The following is a 15,423-nucleotide window of genomic DNA, read 5'->3' as shown; positions in this document are numbered from 1 at the left end:
TGTAGCATCTGCAGAGACATTGCCAAGCACACCTGTATCAGCGAATGGACAGTCTGAAAGTCAATCACATGTCCATATATTATGGTGGGGAAGACACATTGAGGGAAGCCAGTGGGAGTACAGATACAAACTGCCCATGCAGGGTCTGTAAGGGCCTGAAAAGAAGGAAGGATTCTGACTCAGGAGCATTTGGAGAGGGAGTTTCAAGTCTGCTTTCCTATTGTGATCCAGGGTTCTTCATCTCACAGAGTCCCACTAGGAATCTATATGGTTTATGATTCAGTGCCTACCCAAGGGAGGGGGCTTAGGAGAAACGCAAAGAGAGGTTCAGGGAACCCCAAAGCCCCAAAGCCCAGCTGGGACCTCCTTTCTCCAACAGAGACACCCACCATGAACGCCAACCAATCCTAAAGCGGGGAAATAGGACCGGCCTCGGGGACGACCGCCCACCTCTCACCAAGAGAAGCCCTGGCAGGGCTCCTGGGGGAGAAAAGGGGCGCTTTCACCCTAGTCAGCCAGACCAAAATAGCCTCCGCCCATACGCATATCCTGGAGACCAGCACCTCCCACCTGTGAGCGCTGGCAACAGGGTGCTCAAGCTGTAGGAGCTTCTCTGACACCTCAAGTAGAGAATGGGACAGCAGACACTTGCGATGAGCTGAAGTTTGGACTATGACACTGCCACTTCCGGCCTTTTTGGGAAAGATCAAAGTGAACTATTTCCCGATTAACTTGCATCCATAAAGATTGTGCTTCTTTCATGCCTGTTATACTTGGGAATTCCTTTATGAAAGTTCAAGTCAGATTCCAAAGTTCCTGGCTGAAAATCGAGAAAGGTGATTTGTAACACTCGGTTACATTTCCCAATATGGTCAGATAGTTCCCCAGACTGTACAGAAAACTGTCACCTGACTTTATCAGGAATCCACAAATGTCACTTATCAGCCAATATTTTCTGAATTAAACTGATTTATGTTCCCAGTTCTGCTAGAGCCACCTTATCCTTAGATCTGGGGAAACTAAGCGTAGGTTTTGCAACTAAACAGTGACTTCTCTGGAAAAACTTGCTGTGTTACACTGGGTAGACTAGAGAAACAAATTCAGGGTCATTCAAATATGTGTAAGAAAGAGATTTACATCAATGACTAATAGATAACAAGAAAACATTTCATCCAGTCCAGATCAACTCTAAATATGTCTGATTCTAGTCCATAATTTCCTCTTCAGACTCACACAGCACATGCAATGATGACAAATACAGGAAGACCACAGGCCAGTGGGTGAAAAGTCTTATGTATCCAATGGTGGTAGAAGCATTTAGTGCTGGCATGGGTCTCCGTGTGGCTCTTCCAGCTCTCCAAGTGACTCAAGAGCAGGAAGGTGAAGCAGAAAGAGAGGGTAGCCCAGCTCCAGGGAAAAAGAGTAGAAATTCCCAGAATCTACATATGAGAAGGTCATGCCCACCAGAAGGCATCATCAAGTTGTGATCTGATTGACAGGCTAACCTCTACCCCTAGACTTATTTCCCAAGTTGAAATGAAACTATGTAGCTACTACACCTGCTTTCATGTGAGGTTTCCTATTTCTGTGGATAAATCATTAATCTACCTTTCCCCAACCTCCACCATAAAAACCTCATTGCCATCGAGTCAATACAGACTCACATAGATACTATAGGACAGGGGAGAACTTCCCTGGTGTTTCCAAGAATGAAAATCTTTGCTGGAGTAGAACGCTCATTCATTCTCCTGTGGTGTTATAGGTGGTTCCAAACTGCTAGTCTTAAAGTAACAGCCCAACTTATACCCTCTTCACAAACAGGGGTTTGTTCATTCATTGTAGATCCACCCACTATAGCATGCAACTAGAGTCCAAAAGGTTCCCTTGGTTATACAAGCCACTTCCCATTGGGTTGCTCACCTAAAATTAGTGATTGATCAGCAGAACGGGATGTGCACAGCCACTGCTACCAAGTGCTCCAAAAGGAATCCCTTTAGAAAGTCCTGGAGAGAGTGGGAGAAAAATGGGGACCCAAACTCAGACTCACAAATAAGACCCTCAAGGAATTGCTTTTGGTCACTTTCATGTCCAGAACTGAACTCACCCCCTGCTAGGCTAACCAGTCATGTAAGTAAGATCAAGGACAGGATTTAGCTGATGGGGAAGATTTGAAACAGGAGAGACTTGGACAAAGTGGATAGTGTGTTGTTGTTGTTGTTAGTTGCCCTCAAGTAGGTTACAGCTCACAGAGAACCTAGGTACAATCAGATGAAACACTCCCAAGTCCTGCTCCATCTCACGGTGGATTTTATGTTTGAGCCCATTGCTGCAACCAATGATCCAGTCCCTCACAAGGCTTTTCCTCTTTTCAATTGCCCTTTTACTTTACCAGGCATGATATCATTTTCCCAAGATGGATCTCTCCTGATAACATATTCAAAGTACATGAGACAACATGTCACCATCCTGATTTCTGAGGATCATTAGCATGTGTGGTCAATGCTATTTTTAGTCTTGTTAATTCCTGTACAAATCTACTTGAAACAATGGATGACTACATGAATTGTGATAAGAGATGTAAGGGCCCCCAATAAAATATTTAATAAAAATATATAAAATAAATAAAATTCCATGAGACACTTCTAGCCTAATTGTAAGACTTTCAAAGGTGCAGATTCTGGCAGTTATGAATAAATACCATTTTATTGTATTGTTATTTAAGTTCAAGTTATTTGGGAACCATTTTATTGTATTGTTATTTAAGTTCAAGTTATTTGTCTGACTCAGTTCCTAATATTAAAAAAAAATTTTCATGTAGCTCCATTATCAATATTGGTCTACAGTTTTCTTGAAGTATCATTATCTGACCCTGTTATCAGAATATTACTGGACTCATAGAATGTATTATTAATTGTTATCTCTCAACCATTGTTATGTTTGTACCCAATTAACTTGAACTTAAATAACAATACAGTAAAATGCCATGTTGTTAGAACAAAGTGATCTGGTGTTGAGGGAGGGCTGGACCAGAAATAAGCCCAAAGTCCATCCACTTCCTCAATGAATGGCCATACAATTATATGTACATAAGTCCATATCCCTATTCTATGAATTAATATATTTATATATGTACACCATTATGTTTATACCTCTATCGATAGTTTTGCTTCCTAGATCTTTTCTGTATTTCGTTTTACATTCCCCCTGTCCTACCATCACACTCACACCTTTTCTGCCTCTTAGTAATGCCTCTCAGCTAAATTGCTATTGCTCCAACACCCCCAGAATCTCTAAGTCCTCCTCATTATTGATTTAACTCCCTAATTGTTCCTCAACCTATGGAATTGTTTGATAAGCACTCCCTTCCCCACCGTCCAGAACCAAGACCCTCCAGAACCATTGTCTATATGGGTAGGCAAAACAACAAAAGCCGAAACAAACAAAAAAAAAAGAATAGATTGAATTATAAAGGGTAGAAAAACTAGCACAAAAAAAACCCCAACCCTAAAAACATATATAATCCCAGGTCTGTTCGCTGACCTTTATGACTCTCTCCCTGCCGGTTCTGGGGAGTTTAGGGAACTTCTCCTCCTAGCCTGAAGTCTACTTTTGTGGCTCCTCAGGGGCTTTATGGTTTGGCTTCGCTCTCATTGCTGACCTGTTCTGTTCCCTTATTGGTTCACCCCACTGTGGAGGGAGGTGGGGGTCAGACCAGCCTCACTCCACACCATGTATCCCCAGCATGGTCCTCTGACGATGTACTCTCCAGTGAGTGGACATCATTTCTCAAGCTGATGTTGGCCTTACTGTCTTCTCTGTGTGCCCAGGCAGACTTTTGCAAATAATGGTGATAAAAAATTACCATTCATTGTTAATCCCATTCATTCTATTTATCTCCAAATAAGATACACATAATTAAGGAGACAAAATTAAGCTAAACAATCTTTATAATTAATTAATTTGCTTTCATTTGTAATTATGCCCTGTGGCGATGGTGTAGTGCCCTCTTAGTATTCATAAATTACAAACGTGAAAAAATTTAAGCAGTCTACACTGAAAGGAGGAAGAGAGAGAGAGGTGAGAGAGAGAGAGAGAGAGAGAGAGAGAGAGCTCATTTATAATATTTAAGGGTGGTTATGGTTGAACAATGAAGTTTGACAAGAGTTTATTTACTGTTGAAAAACCTTGTTTGATAAATGAGATTAACTGGGAAAAAAGTGTCACCAAGTATTAGATTTTATAAATGCAACGAACACGCAGATCAAGATGCTAAGCTCTGGGTTTTTGGATGAGCCCTTATTGTAAGTTAAATATTATACATGGTCTCTTACTTCACTTGGCTTTTGAATTCTCTGTGCATACATTTTAGGTTCTTCTTTGCTAATATTTTCATGTGTTCACCTGTGTGCATGTGTGTCTGTGTGTGCAAGGCGTTCCCAGAGGTGCCAAGTGTTTCCTAAGAACACCTCCCACAGCAACTTCACCCAATCCACCCCGGGTTTATTCTGCCTACATCTGGAAAAGTTCTCAACCTGTGGGTCACGACCCCTTTAGGGGATGAACGACCCTTTCACATGTTTCTCCTGATGCATAACAGTAGCAAAATGATAGTTATAAAGTAACAATGAAAATAATTTTATGAGGGAATCAGTTATCAGGCATCAAAGAACAAAATATCATATCATTGGTTGCACACCTCCATGATACCATCGCCGAAGACAAACAGGTGCATGCAAATGTGGTGAAGAAAGCTTATGGTGCCCGCTATCAAAAGAGATAGTGTCTGGGGTCTTAAAGGCTTGAAGGTGAACAAGCGGCCATCTGGCTCAGAAGCAACAAAGCCCACGTGGAAGAAGCACACCTGTGTGATCACGAGGTGCCAAAGGGATCAGGGATAAGGCATCATAAAAAAAAATCTTACCATAGTGAATGAAGGGGGAAGTGCAGAGTGGAGACCCATAGCCCATTTGTTGGCCACTGGAGATCCCCTCACAGAGGGGTTTAGGGGAGGAGATGAGTCAGTCAGTGTGTGATGTAATACCGATGAAGAACACAGCTTTCCCCTAGATCCTGGATGCTTCCTCCCTCCAACTACCATGATCCGAATTCTACCTTGCAAGACTGGATAGAGCAGAGGTTGTACACTGGTGCATATAGGAGCTGGAGGCACAGGGAATCCAGGGTGGATGATACCTTCAGGACCAGGGGTGTGAGGGGCAATACTGGGAGAGTAGAGGGTGAGTGGGTTGGAAAGGGGGAACCGATTACAAGGACCTAAATGTGACGTCCTCCCTGGGAGATGGAGAGCAGAGAAATGGGGGTAAGGGAGACTCCAGATAGGGCAAGATATGACAAAATAACAATCTATAAATTTATCAAGGGCTCATGAGGGAGGCAGGAGTGGGGAGGGAGGGGGAAAAAAAAGGACCTGATACAAAGGGCTTAAGTGGAGAGCAAATGCTTTGAAAATGATTAGGGCAAAGATTGTAAAGATGTGCTTTATACAATTGATGTATGTATATATATGGATTTTGATAAGAGTTGTATGAGCCCCTAATAAAATGTTAAAAAAAAAAAACAACAGTAAGTGTTGGTGTGGAAAGAAAAGATATTTGGAGACTGTGGGTGATGACGTGGCCTTAGGAAGGTTGAGAACCCCTAATTTTCTGGACTCACCAAAGGATAGAGATTCCAATAAGGAAGGCTCCTGGAGTATAAATTACATTGATTTAATAATAATGCTGAAGTATTACAGGTGATTACCCTTTAATCCGTCCCTTGCCTTCCCTCCTTTATTTCCAGCTCCTGCTCAGGATCAGGACTAGTGCCTGGTTGGACCTTATTTTAACCCAGGGTGCCTGTTGGGTCTCAAGTGGGTGTCTTTTTGTTCAGAACCTGAAATATCATTATTCTTATTCTGCACCCCTGGTGACTTAAATTTTCACTCGCTTCTCTGTTATGTATTTATCCTTGAACTCCTGACTAGTTTTGCCCTAATGTTGCATGTGCTCTGGCAAACCAAGGGACTGTCATCTCAGTCTTGCATCAGTTAGAAGTTACAAAGTTGAAACTATTCTTTTCTGGGGCCCACATTCCCCAGTTGGAAACCTCCTCCCTGAGACCCTATGTCACTTGAATCTCTTTATTTACACTGAGATTGGCCCTAGTTATCAAAACCTGAGATGTGTTGTTTGTAGGAGTGCTGGTGTTGGTGATGGCAGTGGCCCAAAGAAAACCCCTGAACACTTTGAGGAGGTTGATACGGAAGTGTTGAAGTAGAAAGAAAAGATGTTTGGAGACTGTGGGTGATGACGATACCCTGGTGTCCACCTGACGTTTTCAACAAATGATATCCTGTCCACTCTCTGGGGCACAGGACATACAGGAGCCCAAGGCAGGGCACAGACGTTGAGGGGCTGGAGGGAGAGAACACTGAGCTCAGAAATACTTGGTTTTCCTTTGATCTTTAATACACACCGCTTAGGTCAAGTGCTCTCTCTCTCTGTAGACTAACATGCATATGAGTTCAAACAAAAAGCTACCCTAGCATGGGCTCTATTACTATCTGTTTATAAGGACAGGGCTCCCTTACATGCAATCATTCTTCTGGCACTAGGGTAAATTTCACCCTTGGCCAGGAAAGCTATCAGTTCTCTACAGACAGGGCTGTAGGTCTCTTGGGAAAGCAGAGCTGTGGTCTAAAAATGCTATTTCTGTGTGTTCTCCTGTGCCTGATAACAGTTCCCCAAGGTGGAGATTCAGATATCTGCCCTGGGTCTTTGGGAATTGTTTTGAATTCAAGTTACTGACGTGGACCATCTGGTTTTTTTTCTGCAGCGTCTTGTGCCAGGTGAAGCTTCAGGAGTCGGGTCCAGTACTGGTGAAGCCCTCCCAGAAGCTGTCACTCACCTGCACTGTTTTTGGTTTCTCCATCACAAGCAGTGGTTACTGCTGGCACTGGATCCGCCAGCCCTCAGGGAAGGGTCTGCAGTGGATGGGACTCATATGCTATAATGGCGGTAAAAATTATGACCCATCCCTCAAAAGCCGGCTCTCCATCACTAGAGACACATCTAAGAATCAGTTCTCCCTGCAGCTGAGCTCGGTCACTGCTGAGGACACAGCTGTGTATTACTGTGCAAGGGAAACACAGTGAGGGGAAGTCAGTGTGAGCCCAGACACAAACTTCCCTGCAAGGAAGACACTGGGCAGCAGGGGGCGCACAGGACTCACTGAGTACACATCCCCAGCACTAGACAGGCAGAGATGGATGACAAGGAGGACTCAGAGTTCCTTCCCTCTTTCAGCTCTCAGCATGTCCACGGACAGTTTTTGTTTTGTTTTTTTAATCATTTTCCTGAGGGCTCGTACAATTCTTATCATAACCCACACATACAGCCATTGTGTCAAGAACATATGTACATGTGTTGCCATCATCATTCTCACAACATTTGCATTCGACTTGAACCCTTAGGATCTGCTGTTCATTTTCCCCTCCCTCCCCACTCTCCCTACCTCATTAACCCTTCATCATTCATAAATTATTATTTTGTCATACATTACACTGTCCGACATCTCCCCCCACAGTTTTCTCTGCTGTCAATCCCCCAGGGAGGAGGCTATACCTAGATTCTTGTAATCAGTTACCCCTTTCTACCCCACATTCTCTCCACCCTTCAGGAATCACCACTCTCACCACTGGTCCAGAAGGTGTCATCTGCCTTGAATTCCCTGTGTTTCCAGTTGCTATCTGTGCCTATGTATATCCTCTGATCTAGCCAGATTTATAATGTAGAATTTATTACTCTCTAAATTTTCTCCTCAATGCCAACTTGAAAGGAGGAACTAGCATTATCTGTTCACACTACAAATATTAAAGTTACTCTAATATTTCATTGCCTTCCTATAGAACCCAGTTTCCTTCTTGAAAAACAGGTTATCATGGTAATTCTCACCCTATCCATTACTCAAAACCTTTGACAATAAAATACAGGCATGCCAGATTCATGCACGCAATGCATGATTTCAAATGTACCGAGCTCAGTGGCCTACTATCGCCCAGGGTCAGGTCTGTGAAGATTTCCTTCTGTTTTGCTCCCTGTGCACTGTTGGCAGTGAATCGTGCAGTGAATGACTAATGATCTCTATGTCTGAGAAAAGAATTGTGGTGACTTCTGGGGCTAAATTTGTGATCTGTCCTTAGTGATGCTTGCTATCCATTGTCTCCCTGTATGCAGAAACCAGGGTTCCAAACATAGAGAGACTCCTGACACTGGGAACAGGTGAACTGGAATGATCTGTCTGGTGGGTGGAGTCATTAGTAAGATCACTCATTGGAGTCACAATGAAGGGAGCACTCATTGGAAGGACAGCTTTGATTCCAAAGGATAGTAAATATGTCACAAGGGGAGGAAATTGCAAACTAATTTCTCAAAATGTTCTTTAGGCCGTTTTCAGCAGACCCAGGGAATGAAGTCAGTGATGATTTCCTCTCAGAAGCTGTGGTTTCACCATCTTGTCAGCACCTTTCTAGGGATACCATGCACAGTGACTCTTGGGAAACTTCCTGCATTGGCATTTGCCTTCTCTTCATTGGAATGGGCTTTGTCTGTCTGTCACCAGAGATCCAAAGGCAGACTTCAGAATAATAGGTATAGATGAGATCTCAGTTTACACTCCAGGAAACTAACTAGGGTCATTTGTTGTCAAAGTTAGAAATAGTTAATGCAAAAAAAATATTCTCATGCTGAGTGGAATTTTTCTTCACACCCTCTGATGTATCTTGAAACTTTTCATCCTAATGAATACTCAAAAATGCATATTTATTCAATAAATTTCCCTTAGAATGATCTATAGAATATTTTCTATGCCAATATTATTGTCTGGAATCATATAATTATTAACAAAATTCTCAAGTAATATGGAAAGGATGAAGAAGAAAAAGAAAAGATAAAGCTAATTCAAAAGAAAAACAAGAGCAAAGCAAGAAGTCTTACAAAATAATAATGAAGAAAAATGAAAAAAATTAACAGAAACGTAAAAAAATGAACTTAGGGCACAAAATTTGAGGGAAAAATCAATAACTCCACAAAGGGGGGAAAAAACCCAGAAATGCAATGCATTATGACAGCAATAAATGCATATACATCAAAAATGACATGGAATGTAAAAGGACTCAGTGCACCTCTCAAGAGGCAGTGAAAAGCATAAATCTGCTTGATCCATAAATCTGCTTAAAAGAAACACAATTGAGACATAAAGACAAATATAATCTAAAAATCAAAGGTAGAAGAAAATATATCAAGAAAATAGAAATAAAAAAGCAAGGGTAGCAATATTAATCAATGACAATTTTAAAATGTGTTACTGGCTATACAAATTAATAATAAAATAGGACCAAATCTTTAATGGGAGACAAATAAGGGCATTATATGATAAAAGGAACAAAAGAGCAAGATGAAAAATAGTAATAAGTATATATTAATTTAGTGGCAGACCCTCAAAATATATCAAGCTCTTATAGACTTAAACATAGAACTACATGATTTTACAGTAATAGAGTTAAATACATCCCCACTGGGTTTTACAGAACAACACTAAATATCAACTGGATAATAAATCAATACCATAACAGAAGAACTAAATAACACAATTACTGACCTCTTAGACATATAGGAAACATACTATCTGGGAATACGTCAATGTACCTTCTTCTCATGCTCATATGTACCATTCTTCAGAATAGACCATACGTTAGGCTATAATGCTAGCTTTAATACATTTTTTTAAATTGTGATATTACAAATAAATTTTACTTCACAGCATTATTAAATTATATATGAACAATAGGAAGATAATAGAATAAAAAGCTAACATGGAAAATGAGCAATTGTGTGCATTAAATTGCTTGGAAATGGTAGGGGTTAAGATTTTAAATTCTTTACAAAAACGAAAATAAGCATACCAAAAGCTTTGGTATACTTCAGAAGCAATACTAAGAACACACGTTATGAACAATGTATGAAAATATCAAAAAATAAAGCAAAAGTGAGCATGGTAATACATACCTTCAACAATTAGAACAAAAAAGAGCTAAGTAAAACATCAGTCACCAGAAGACAATAAATATTAAAGAATAGAGCAGAAAAAAAATGAAAAGGAAGCAGGGAAATAATCAATAAGACAAGTTAATTCTTTAAAAATATTCACAAAGTTTGACAAACTACTGGTAAATTTATTAAATTAAAAGGAATAAGAAAAGCAAATATAAAGAATAAGAAATGAAAAGGCCAATATCACAACAGAACCAAAACTATGAAGATCACAACAGTGAATTTGAAAATTTAGAATAAGTGGACATATTTCTAGAAAAACACTATCTGTATTTAAAAAAAACATTTGCGGGGGTGGGGTGGGGCTCATACAACTCTTGTCATAAACCATACATCCATCCATCCATCCATTGTGTCAAGCACATTTGTACATTTGTTGCCATCACCATTCTCAAAACATTTGCTTTCTACTTGAGCCCTTAGCATCATCTCCTCATTTTCCCCTCCCTCCCACTTCTGCCTCACTCATGAACCCTTGTAAATTATTACTATTTTGTCATATCTCACAATGTCTGACATCTCTCTTCACCCACTTTTATGTTGCCCATCCCCTAGGGTGGAGGTTATATATAGATCCTTGTAATCGGTTCCCCTTTAATTTTCCACCATCCCTCAACACTCCCAGTATCACCCCTCTCTCCCATTGTTCCTGAAGGGATCATCTGACCTGGATCCCACGTGTTTCCAGTTCCTGTCTGTACCAGTGTACATTATCTGGTCGGGCTGGATTTGTAAGGTAGAATTGGGATCATGATAGTGGTGGGGGGAGGAAGCATTTAAGAACTAGAGGAAAGTTTTGTGTTCCATCTTTGCTAGACTGCACCCTGCACTCTTCTTCTCCCCAAGACCCTTCTGTAGGGGCATGTCCAGTTGCCTAGAGATGGGCTTTGGCTCGCAAATCTGCACTTACCGTCATTCACAGTGATATGAATTTTTGTTCTTTGATGCCTGGTCCCTGATCCTTTGACACCTCGTGATCACACAGTCTGGTGGGCTTCTTCCATGTGGGCTTTGTTGCTTCTGAGCTAGATGACTGCTTGTTTACTTTCAAGCCTTTAAGACACCAGACGCTATATCTTTTGATTGCTGGGCACCATCAGCTTTCTTCACCACATTTGATTATGCACCCATATGTCTTCAGTGATAGTGTTAGGAAGGTGAGCATCATGGAATGCTAGTTTAATAGAACAAAGTGTTCTTGCACTGAGGGAGTACTTGAGTGGAGGTTCAATGTCAATTGGCTACCTTAATATAAACTTATAAATATATGCACACAGAATTATTCACCCATCATCATATATAAATATATATACATATGTACATGCCTGCATTGTGACCTCTATAAATGTCCTTTGCCTCCTAGTTCTTTCCATTATTTCCTTTTACTTTCCTCTTGTGCCACTATCATGCTCAGTCTCCATTTTGGATTCAATAATCCCACTCAGTTACATTGTCCTTGATTAATCCCTATCAGGCTTCTCACATCCTTCTTGCCACTGATTTTGGATCCCTTTTTGTACCTTTGTCTCCGGGTTTATTAACACCATTTCCTTTCCACAACCTCCCCCTCTCCTTTGAGCCCCCCCTCCCCAGGACCATCGGTCACGTTGTTTTCTCCTCCAGATTGTTTATCTAGCCTATCTTATCTAGGTAGACCTGCAGAGATAATAATACAAACACAAAACAAGGCAGAGCAAGACAAAGTGACAAAAGAAAACAAAACAGCAGCATAAACTACAAAACAATGACATAATAGTTCAAGGTCTGTTTGATGACGTTTAGGAGTGTTTTCCAGAGGAGTTTGATGGAGTGCCACGCCCTGGCCCCAAAGTCTATTTTTGGTACTCCTTTGGGACTTCCTTACTCTGTACTCTTGCTGTTCTATTGCCCGGCCTTAGTGTTTTGCCTTGTTGCGGTGGGGTCAGATCAGGCGCCACTCCCACACTGTATCTCCAGTGCTGTCTCATGTAGGGCTTTGGGTTCCTGAGGGTTTTCATGTCTCCTAGTGGGGCCGGCCATGTGGTTCTCTCTGTGCATTGACTGCTCTGAGCAAGGATATCAGTCCTCAAGGCTTGGTGGGTCGGGATGTGCTCCACTCCCTCTTCCTCACCCTTCATTGCTCCCATGTGCTTTGATCAGACATATCCCTCTCTCTGACCTGTAGCTTCTGTGCTATCTTCTGAAGTAAATTCTTCTGGGAGGAGCGGCGGCTTTCCATGTAGTTGGGATTGGGTTTGGGCCCTGAACACTACCTACCTAAGTTAAATAAGTCTGATGTCCAAGATGTCAACTGATACGTAAAAAAGAAGAAATAGATCATATGCTATAAAAAATGTTCAAACTGGAAAAAATGGTAGACCTTTATGACTGCACTGGAAAACTAAAATCATTGGTTGATAGATAAATTTGACTCAAATATGCCCTAAATATGAATACACAAATACATGTGAATATGTATGGAAGTACAGATATTAATATGAATACAAATATGAACATGAATATTCCTGTAAATAAAATTGAAAATATAAACATGAATAACAATTTGAGTGTGAATATGAATATGCATATCAATGTAAATATGAATCTAAATCTAAATACATATATGAATCTAAACATATATGTAAACATAAATATGAATATAAATATGAAAATTACTGTGAATATCAATATAAGTAAATATATGTTAAAGTGAATAAATAAATACAAATATCATTATATAAAATAAAAATATTTCATGATATGATCGCTGAGGACAAATGGGTGCATAAGCAAATGTGGCGAAGAAAGCTGATGGTGCCCAGCTATCAAAAGAGATAGTGTCTGGGGTCTTAAAGGCTTGAAGGTAAGCATGTGGCCATCTAGCTCACAAGCAACAAAGCCAACATGGAAGAAGCACACCAGCCTGTGCGATCACGAGGTGTCGAAGGGATCAGGTATAAGGCATCATGAGGGAAAAATATCATACCATAGTGAATGAAGGGGGAAATGCAGAGTGGAGACCCAAAGCCCATTTGTCGGCCACTGGAGATCCCCTTGCAGAGGGGCCTAGGGGAGGAGATGAGTCCATCAGGGTGGGATTTAGCACCGATGAAGAATACAGCTTTCCTCCAGTTCCTAAATGCTTCCTCCCCGCCAACTATTACCGATGAAGAATACAGCTGTCCTCCAGTTCCTAAATGCTTCCTCCCTGCCAACTATTATGATCTGAATTCTACCTTGCAAATCTGGATAGAGCAGAATATGAACACTGCTGCAGATAGGAGCTGGAGGCACAGGGAATCAAGGGCAGATGAAACCTTCAGGACCAGGGATGTGAGGGGCGATGCTGGGAGGGTTGAAGGTGAGTGGGTTGGAAAGAGGGAACCGATTACAAAGATCTACATGTGACCTCCTCCCTGGGGGATGACAACAGAAAAGAAGGTGAAGGGAGACATAGGACAGGGCAAGATATGACGAAATAATAATTTATAAATTATCAATGGCTCACGAAGGAGGGGAGAGGGGTAAGCGGGGAGGAAGGGGGAAAAAAGGACCTGATGCAAAGGGCTTAAGTGGAGAGCAAATGCACTGAAAATGATGAGGGCAACGAATGTACAGATGTGCTTTACACAATTGATGTGTGTATGGATTGTGATAAGAGCTGTATGAGTCCCTAATAAAATGTTTTAAAAATATTTCAATATATTTCTAATATATTATTTGAATATATACTCAATATATTCCAAGTATGAGTATAGATGTAAAAAGAAATATAAGTATATCTGCCACTTTGAGGGTCCCTTGTACATGTACACCAGATTTATTACTGATAAAAAACAGAAATCTTTAAAAAATAGCTATTTCCTGACAGTGTATTTTAATGTAATTTAATGTTCAAGTCAGTGTTTTCCTTTTCGAACATTTTCTGAGGACTTCAATCACGTTCTTTTAAATACTCTTTGCATTTGGGGAACAAAAATAAGACTGAAGGAGAATATCAGGGATGCAGAGTAGATAAAGTAAGGTTTCCTTACTTGCAGTCACTGATACTTTCAATATCCTCCCCCAAACCATAATTTTGGTCATTGACTTTTCAGCAGTCGTCCCTACCCATTGTACAGATATCACAGGCATTTGAGGCAATTGATCCTCAAAGTGACATCACACTACCCTGTAATACAGGTTCCCTGAAACAGATATTTATTAAAAGGCTCCATGGTGCAGTGGACTAAGTATTAAGTTACTAACCACAAGGTGGTGGGTTCAAACCCAGCATCCACTCCTTCAGTGAAAGATTAAATTATGTGTGTCATAATATTGAGAGCCCTGGAAACCTTCTCAGTCTTTCACTTGCCTGCATCCAACTTGGTTCAGGAACCAGCTCTTGGGGAAACCTTCCTGTGGAGTTGTGATCCATGAGTTCAGCAAGCTGTTCACTGTTCCCATATTGTATACCATTCACAGTGACACTCATATACAAATACCTGGCATGTTTAAATGCAGCTTCTCCACCAGGGGACTCCAGAACCTTCTTAGTCAGGGTGAGCTTTCAGAGGCAGCTTTATCAAAATTATTGTAAATAAACTTCCATGGGACATTTGGTATTTTAAAAAAACAATGTTAACATTCCCAGTGGTAAAGACTCTAAATGTCTATAATAAAGGTCTTTAGGCTAAAATACACGAGAGTTCACCTTTACAGTGAACTTTGAAACAAATGGCAGAACGCTGTTCAAGGATACAGAACAAAGGGCAAAAGACAGGTACCTGTTTCCCGCACTGCTTCAAAAGGAACCATATGAGCAAAAACCAGGATCACTCAAGAAAAAGTTAAAGGTACACTAAGAGCATCAGTGAAAAATTAGGTCCAGGAGTGGTGGAATGCCAACTGAAATGTTTCAACAAGCAGATGAGGCACTGGAAGCACTCACTCACATTTGCCATGTAATATTTAACACAGTTGTGTGGCCAACTGACTAGAAGTGATCACACACACACACACACAATGTCATGTCAAATTGAAGATATAGAAATGAAGAGGTGGATGTTGGAAGCCTGATGATAGCTCCTAGTGGGTATGGCCTTATCACAAGGATGATCCTGGGAACTTCCTCTCTCTGTTTTCACCTTCTTGTTGAGGAGCCACTGGGAGACCTGCCAAAGCCCTGGAGATGCCTCCACCACAGAACTCTTCACCCAGCGGGCTGTGCTTCCTGCACTCTGCATCATTGCTTTTGGCTGTGTGAGTCTGACGAGGGATTCCTGGACTAATACTGGACTAATGGACTTGATCTGGACTGGGATGTTTGTTTGATATACAATCACTCCTTGAT

Source organism: Tenrec ecaudatus, chromosome 3, assembly GCF_050624435.1.
Source record: "Tenrec ecaudatus isolate mTenEca1 chromosome 3, mTenEca1.hap1, whole genome shotgun sequence".
Lineage (NCBI taxonomy): Eukaryota > Metazoa > Chordata > Mammalia > Afrosoricida > Tenrecidae > Tenrec > Tenrec ecaudatus.
The sequence above is the reverse complement of the archived record's forward strand: the minus strand, read 5'-3'. Positions refer to the sequence as shown.